The 7,031-nt window shown below is 42.0% G+C and overlaps 1 long non-coding RNA gene across 1 annotated transcript; it reads left to right on the top strand.

The window, feature by feature from the left end:
* The first annotated feature begins 1,822 nt into the window (after positions 1-1,822).
* Positions 1,823-3,934, top strand: LOC147365815 (uncharacterized). Its single transcript, XR_015132258.1, has 2 exons — positions 1,823-2,128; positions 3,294-3,934. It is a non-coding gene; the product is annotated as an uncharacterized LOC147365815 (long non-coding RNA).
* The last annotated feature ends 3,097 nt before the right edge of the window (positions 3,935-7,031 follow it).

Here is a 7,031-nt window from a genome sequence, read left to right as displayed (position 1 = left end):
TCACCCGCCTCCCCTACAAGGTCCCTCCTCAAATTTCAGCTTTCCAGCCCTCAGTCCATACATCCCCTTAATAAAATGCCTCCCCAACAAAGATTTGCCAGAATCATATCCCCTACTCTTTTTTTTTCACATATTCCTCTGCCTCTCCTATACTATTTCTTCAAGGAATACATTATATACATGCATAACATTCCTTCCACCACAGTCTTCTATAACTACACTGATGAAGTACCAAGCTCAGTCTGCCTCAATTAGCATAACTGACTAAAGCTACAGGCTAGGTGGGGAAGAAGAGCTAGAAAAGGCCAAGGAGATGGAGGGAAAGAAGTGTGCGGGGTGGGCTGAGCTCCAACCAAGTGAGGCTAATGGGGTAGGAGAACTCAATCCTCCCCACCTGAGTCAGAGAGAATAGGGAAAAACTTAACACTACCTTCACTTTCTATTTGGAAAGAAGACTGGTCCCCCACCACTCCTAGAATGTAGTTGATTTTCACGGCTTTATTTGGCTGTAAAGGCCCAGATAATGTCTGGAACAATGGTTCTCAGTCCTGGCTTCTCCTTACAGCCATGTGATGAATTTCAAAATTTCCCCAAACAACACCCTCAAACCAATCAAATTGGAACCTCTTGGTATGGGATGCAGACAGTGTTTCTTTCCCAAGTTTTCTAGGTGATTTCAGTGTGCAGCCAGGGTTGAAAGTTACTGGACTAACGAACTGGTTCCAAAAGTTTATTGTGCCTCAGAATCCCTTGGATGAATTCAGTAGGTCTGAAGTGGAGCCCTCAAATTTGCTTTTGTAATCTGTTCCCAAGTGATGCTGGCGAGGACCACATTTTCAAACCAGTGGACTAGAGGACAGAGTGCACCTTAATTTTCATTCTTGATTAACTCATCAATTAAATTGATTAAAATTCAAATCTGTCTTAATTTTAATTCTTGCATTGAAAAATATAAAATGAAACACATTTATAAAACACTGGAAAAGTTCAAGAGAAGGAAGGGGGAATGAAGGAGGTTGGGTGGTCTTAGCTGGATGGTTAGGGGAACCGCTGACTGAAACCCCCACCCTGGCCAGGCACCACAGTAACCATTTGTGAGAGTTATTTTACAATAGGAGATCCTGGTAAGGAACATGGAAGTAACAAGCCACCCCCAACTGGAAGAAATCAGGAAAGATCAAAAGGAGACAGGAGAGTCCAATCCATATGTCCTCCCAGAATCCTTTTCACTGAAATCCATCTTGGCTGAGCAGTGCACACATCAGGAAGGACCCTGAGTCAGAATGGTTGGCTAGAGACAACCCTGAAACTAATCCCATCACCATAAAACCCAAGAATGCAAGCCATGTGGCAGAGCAGTCCTCCTGGGTTCCCTTACCCTCTTGATCTCCACCTGGGTATCCCTTCCCAATAAAGTTTCTTTCTTTGTCAGCATGTGTGTCTCCTTGGACACTTCATTCTTGAGTGGTAAGAGCCCACTCTCTGAGCTGTGGAAAGAGTCCCCTTCCTGCAACAGGATTAGATCAGTGTGTTAACAAAACTCAGATAACATTATGGACCTTCTAACCCACCACTGCCTCTCCTCGTGTTGATCACACTATTTTCATCAATTATAATATCTCTATAATAACCCAAAATGTGCATAAAAATGACTGTTCACCATAATGACCCAAGCCTGTATTCTTCTTAATTGGTTTTAGGACTTTCTGTAATAAAAAGACTCTTGTTCAAGCCCTGCTGCACCAGCTGTTTTCCATAGAGAGCAATTAGGAAAAGCAGTGAGATATTTGGGCTTCCCAGGTGGTGCAGTGGTAAAGAATCTGCCTGCCAATGCAGGAGACACAGGAGATGAGCGTTTGATCCCTGGATCAGGAAGATCTCCTGGGGGAGGAAGTGGCAACCCATTCCAGTATTCTTGCCTGGAGAATCCCATGGACAGAGGAGCCTGGCAGGCTACAGTCCATGGGATTGGAAAGAGTTGGACATGGCTTAGCAACTGAGCACGCAGTGAGCGTTCCTGCTTCTTACGAGGTGACTGTTTCTGGACAGCCCACACATGCTGGCTAGAGTTTAGTGAATGCTGTTTTTTGTTATTCATAGATGGCGGATTCCACCCAGGCTCTAACATGTATGTATGGTGCCACATGCAACCTGGTCTGACTTCCTCATGGCAAACTTCTAAGAACCTTTCTTAAGAAACTACTGGCTTTCCTCCTTTGCTCACTTTTTGGTCTCTTCTTTCATCCTGCTGCTCTCCTCTCTTGGACCAAAATGGTAAGGGACTGCCTGAGGGTCAGAGAGAAGCCTGTGCCCGTGAAGTGTGCAGGGACCCCTGCTGGCTACAGAGCCTCTCTGCTTGCTTTGCAACGTGACGTCTGACTTGATGTGATACAGAAATAAATAGCTTTCCATTTTTAGGCCTGTGTTATGATGTGATTTCTTTTGAATTATGATTCCTACTCATCCTGTGTGAAACATATGGGATCTAAGATATGTTAAGTAGTTCAAAATCGAGTCACACAGTGGCCAATGTGAACTTCCAAGCTGGTTGTTTAATCTTAGAGGGATAAACTAAAAATATTACTTTATTTTGTAAAAGACTTATTTATTTTTGGCTATATTGACTCTTCACTGATGCAGGCTTTCTCTAGTTGCAATGAGTGGGGACTACTCTTTCTTGTGGTGTATAGGATTCTCACTGCAGTGGCTTCTCGTGTTACAGAGCACAGGATCTAGGGCACAGGGGGCTTCAGTAGTTCTGGTGCTCAGGCTTAGTTGCCCTGCAGAATGTGGAATCTTCCCAGACCAGGAATTGAACCTGTGTCCCCTGCATTGGCAGGCAGATTCTTAACCACTGAACCACTGGGGTGGCCCCTAAAAATATTACTTTAGATAAAAATTTGATGGGTGATGTACATTACTGGAACAGAAGGAGCCACTGATAGAGTCAAGACCCCCTTCCTTGGGGCTAACATTTACTCCAAGAGGCTACTGAACAGAATGTGTTGAAAGCTGTTTGCTGGAAGACCCGATCCCACCCATCTGAGAACCGATTCCATCCGATGCTGGTAAAAGCTTATCTGTGAGAGCCCAGGGTGACTTCCTGCTCACACTTGTCCTAAGACACATTTCTGAACCAAAGACCAGTGGTCATGCTAAGATGCCTCTTTTCTGACTTCTCCTTGGAGTGTTTGTTACCCCACTTTTGACACTTGGACCCGTGTTTTGTGTGGGTGAATTATGTGTAGTAAACCAGGTGATTCCTGAATTGAATGTGGTTATATTTCCTTTAGGGCTTCCCCAGTGGCCCAGTGCTAAAGAATCCATCTGCAAGTCAGGAGATGTGTATTCAATCCCTGGGTCAGGAAGATCCTCTGGAGGAAGGCATGGCAACCCACTCCAGTATTCTTGCCGGAAGAATCCCATGGACAGAGGAGCCTGGCGGGGCTACAGTCCGTAGCGTTACAGAGTGGGCCACAACTGAAGTGACTCAGTATGCATGCACACATTGTTTCCTTTAACTCCAATCCCTGGATTCTCAACTGGCTTCACTTCTGCATCTGGAGACAAACATGCTCTCATTTCTGTGTTCTTGCAGCTGGCTTAATTCCTGACTCATAATATGGGGTGCCAAGATCTTGTGACCTGGTGGTGATTGATTCATGGGCATTGTCTAGAGGACTTCTTTCCCATGTGCTTGTCCTGAGACCTTTGGAGCAGCCCCAAATTCTCGTGTCTACTTTGTCCTGTCTTCCCTTGCACCCAGCGGGGGGTGTCTTCCAGGATTTTTCAGGCTCACAGTCTGCGCTTAGCTTCCTTCTTCTCTTTTCTGACCAGCTTCAGTAACTGAAAGACAATGTGTAAAGTGTGCCTCAGCTCCCTCTTTTAATGGAAAATTCTAGACATGTACAAATACAGAGGGCAGAGTAATGAGTATTCATGTACTTATCACTCAGTTTCAACAATTGCCAACAAATATCCAAATCCTCATTGGATCTAAGAGCCAGCTTCACATATCATTTTATGTGAGATAAATCTCTAAATTTTTTAGAGATACTCAGTAAGTATCTCTAAATGAAAAGCACTTAAGAAAATTATGATACCATTATCATATATAAAATGTCAATCATTCCTTAATATCATCAAACATCCAATTAATGTTCCCATTTTCCCTTCTGACTCAGCTCTGAGAGTTTCACTTTAAGTAGGGCCAGATATCCTGAGCTGTCTAAACCTGGTGTCCCTGTACTTTCTGTATCAAGGTTTCCAACCTCAAAACAAGAAGGCACTGTTTTTTTAGTTTTTTTTTAAAGATATTGACGAGAAAATCAAGACCTTCCTTACCAACTCCACCCCCTGCCCTGCCCCAACCACTGTGTCAAATCTAAAGCTTGCAAGGGGTACCTGGAATCCTGTCACAGTGACTGAAATGAAGCTTCAGGGGGACCAATGATTTTAAAATTTTCAAATTCTGGATTTGTATCCACTAGAGGTATTTTCTTTATTTAAAACATTTTTGGCTGAGCTGGCATACAGGTATTTCTCCAAACCAGGGATGGAACCTGTGTCTCTGCGGTGGAAGCAGGGAGTCCTTGCCACTGGGTCACTGGGGAGTTCCCCACCAGAGGTATTTTTTTCACATTCTGATTTTTGTTACCTTTTTAAAAATCAGAGAATAAAAGCACATGGTACAGTATTCAAAGAGGTGCAGGGTAAAATTGTCTCAAGACACTCTTTTCCCCACTTACCTCATTCTCTCCACAAACAGCTCTGGTCACCAGTACCTGGGGACTCATCTACAGGTCTTATATGCGTATACATATATATTCTACAAAAATGTTCATTTAGTATGTACTTTTCTTTGTATCCTGCTTTTTTCACTTGAGAGTCTTTAAGGAGATCTGATTTAAATGGTCTTTTCCCAGGACTCAGATAATGAGGGCTTCTTGTACTGTGTATATCAACTTAGCCAATTTCTAAAAACAGTTTTCAGTCATATTTGTAAGTGTAACACTGCCTTAAAGTTTTTCTAGGAAGTCACTAGCCTTTCTCACAACAAAATGCACGGCACTGTGACTATGATCAAAAAACCGTTAGAATGTCTAATTACTACAAAATACCAGCAAAAACAGACTGACCTCATGCCCCATCTTTCAAGTAAGAAATATTTTTAAAGCATGGATTATTGGGTATAATAAAAATAATGTTTTGGTAAAACCCTTAGAAAAGGCTGAAATGCCAGGTTTATTAAAGGACATGATGTGATCTCAGGTAATTCTCTGGAGACCTTAATGAAGGGCAAGAAGCAGGAAGTTGACAGTAATTTCTTAGGGGAAAAAAAGATGCTGATGCTTCACTTTACTGGACTCTGAGGATCCAATCTGTGGCCAAAGCAGGAAGCCCGGTATAGGGCAATGCTGGTGATCCTGAGCTAGGCTAAGGAGGATGAGAATAAGAGTGCAAGTCTATCTTTAAAGATGTGGATGGTTTTTAAGACTTGGCTTGAGTGCAGAGTCCACAAATCAGGCAGAGTAGGAGGTAGCCTTTGACTTGTAAGTAATATTAGATCCATATATTCCAGATAGTCTGAGAGGAGGAATTTTGAATTAATCTATGAAGATGTTTTAAAGGTGTATCTACTCACTGTTTGTGTCTGCAAGCTGATGAACCAAAAAGAATATAACAGAGATTCTTTTCCCTGATTAAAACAGACCAGAGTCTTGGAAAGCTAATATCTTTACTGTTATTAATATATTGTTATTTAGTCATATATTTTATTGCATATGAAACATATATCTTCTTCAGATATAGCACTTAATAAATCCAATGGTTGCATTCTTGAGGGAAAAAAAAAAACCCAAACTTCTGGTTTTAGAAATCACGAGCAGATCTTATCAAATATCGGTCTGCTCTATCAGAAGCACAAACACTTCTCATCAAGACTTTTTAAGTTCAAAATGGGATATATTTCCTTAGTGTTACAAATTGAGGCAGATCAAATACATAAATCCTTACCAATGGTTGCCATATATTTTTAAAAGGATTTATTTGTGCTTCTCATAAATGCTGAAGCTCCATTTTAGCTTATTATTTTTCTTTGATGAAGATGGCAGAGATGATGAACCAGTGACATCTGAACTTCACAAAGCATGGCAGAGTTTTAAAAAGATAAAGTGGCTTGTCCCATTTGTCTAGATTATTTTCCAAACATCTGCTAATATTCTCTCATGGCAGTGTAATTTTGCTTTAAATGCATTTCTGTGGAGAGCAAGTGGGAGTGGCTGTAAGTGGGATTATGGAAGGCATGTTCCCCAAAGAGAATTGGTGGGTCAGGAGGCTTGTTGGGGGTGTTGTGGGAGGGTGCCTGGGCTGGAAGAAGGCCAGGACTAACGGAGAAAGAGAACCCTAGGTAGACAGGAGAAGGTGGTAATTTATTGATATATGCTGATTAATAGAAAGTTCTTTATTTATCCATGAAAAAGTGAAAGTGATAGTGTTAGTCTCTTAATAGTGTCTGACTTTTTGCAACCTCATGTAGTCTGCCAGGCTTCTCTGCCCGTGGAATTCTCCAGGCAAAACTACTGGATTAGGTAGGTATCCATTCCCTTCCCCAGGGGATCTTCCCAACCCAGGGATCAAACCCAGGGTCCTGCATTGTAGGATGATTCTTTAATGTCTGAGCCACAAGTGTTTTGTTTATCCCTAAGCAGAACCAACTTTTGCATTCCAGTCCCCTATAGTAAAAGGACATCTTTTTGGGGTGTTAGCTCCAGAAGGTCTTGTGGGTCTTCATAGAACCATTCCACTTCAACTTCTTCAGCATTACTGGTCAGGGTATAGAAGTGGATTACTGTGATATTGAATGGTTTGCCTTGGAAAGGAACAGAGATCATTCTGTCATTTTTGAGATTGCATCCAAGTACTGCATTTTGGACTCTTTTGTTGACTATGATGGCTACTCCATTTCTTCTAAGGGATTCTTGCCCACAGTAGTAGATATAATGGTCATCTGAGTTAAATTCACCCATTTC

The sequence above is a fragment of the Bos grunniens genome, chromosome 9 (assembly GCF_055505025.1).
Source record: "Bos grunniens cultivar Pamir isolate PY7600 chromosome 9, Bosgru_T2T1.0, whole genome shotgun sequence".
NCBI classification, from domain to species: domain Eukaryota; kingdom Metazoa; phylum Chordata; class Mammalia; order Artiodactyla; family Bovidae; genus Bos; species Bos grunniens.
The sequence above is the reverse complement of the archived record's forward strand: the minus strand, read 5'-3'. Positions and strand labels throughout refer to the sequence as shown.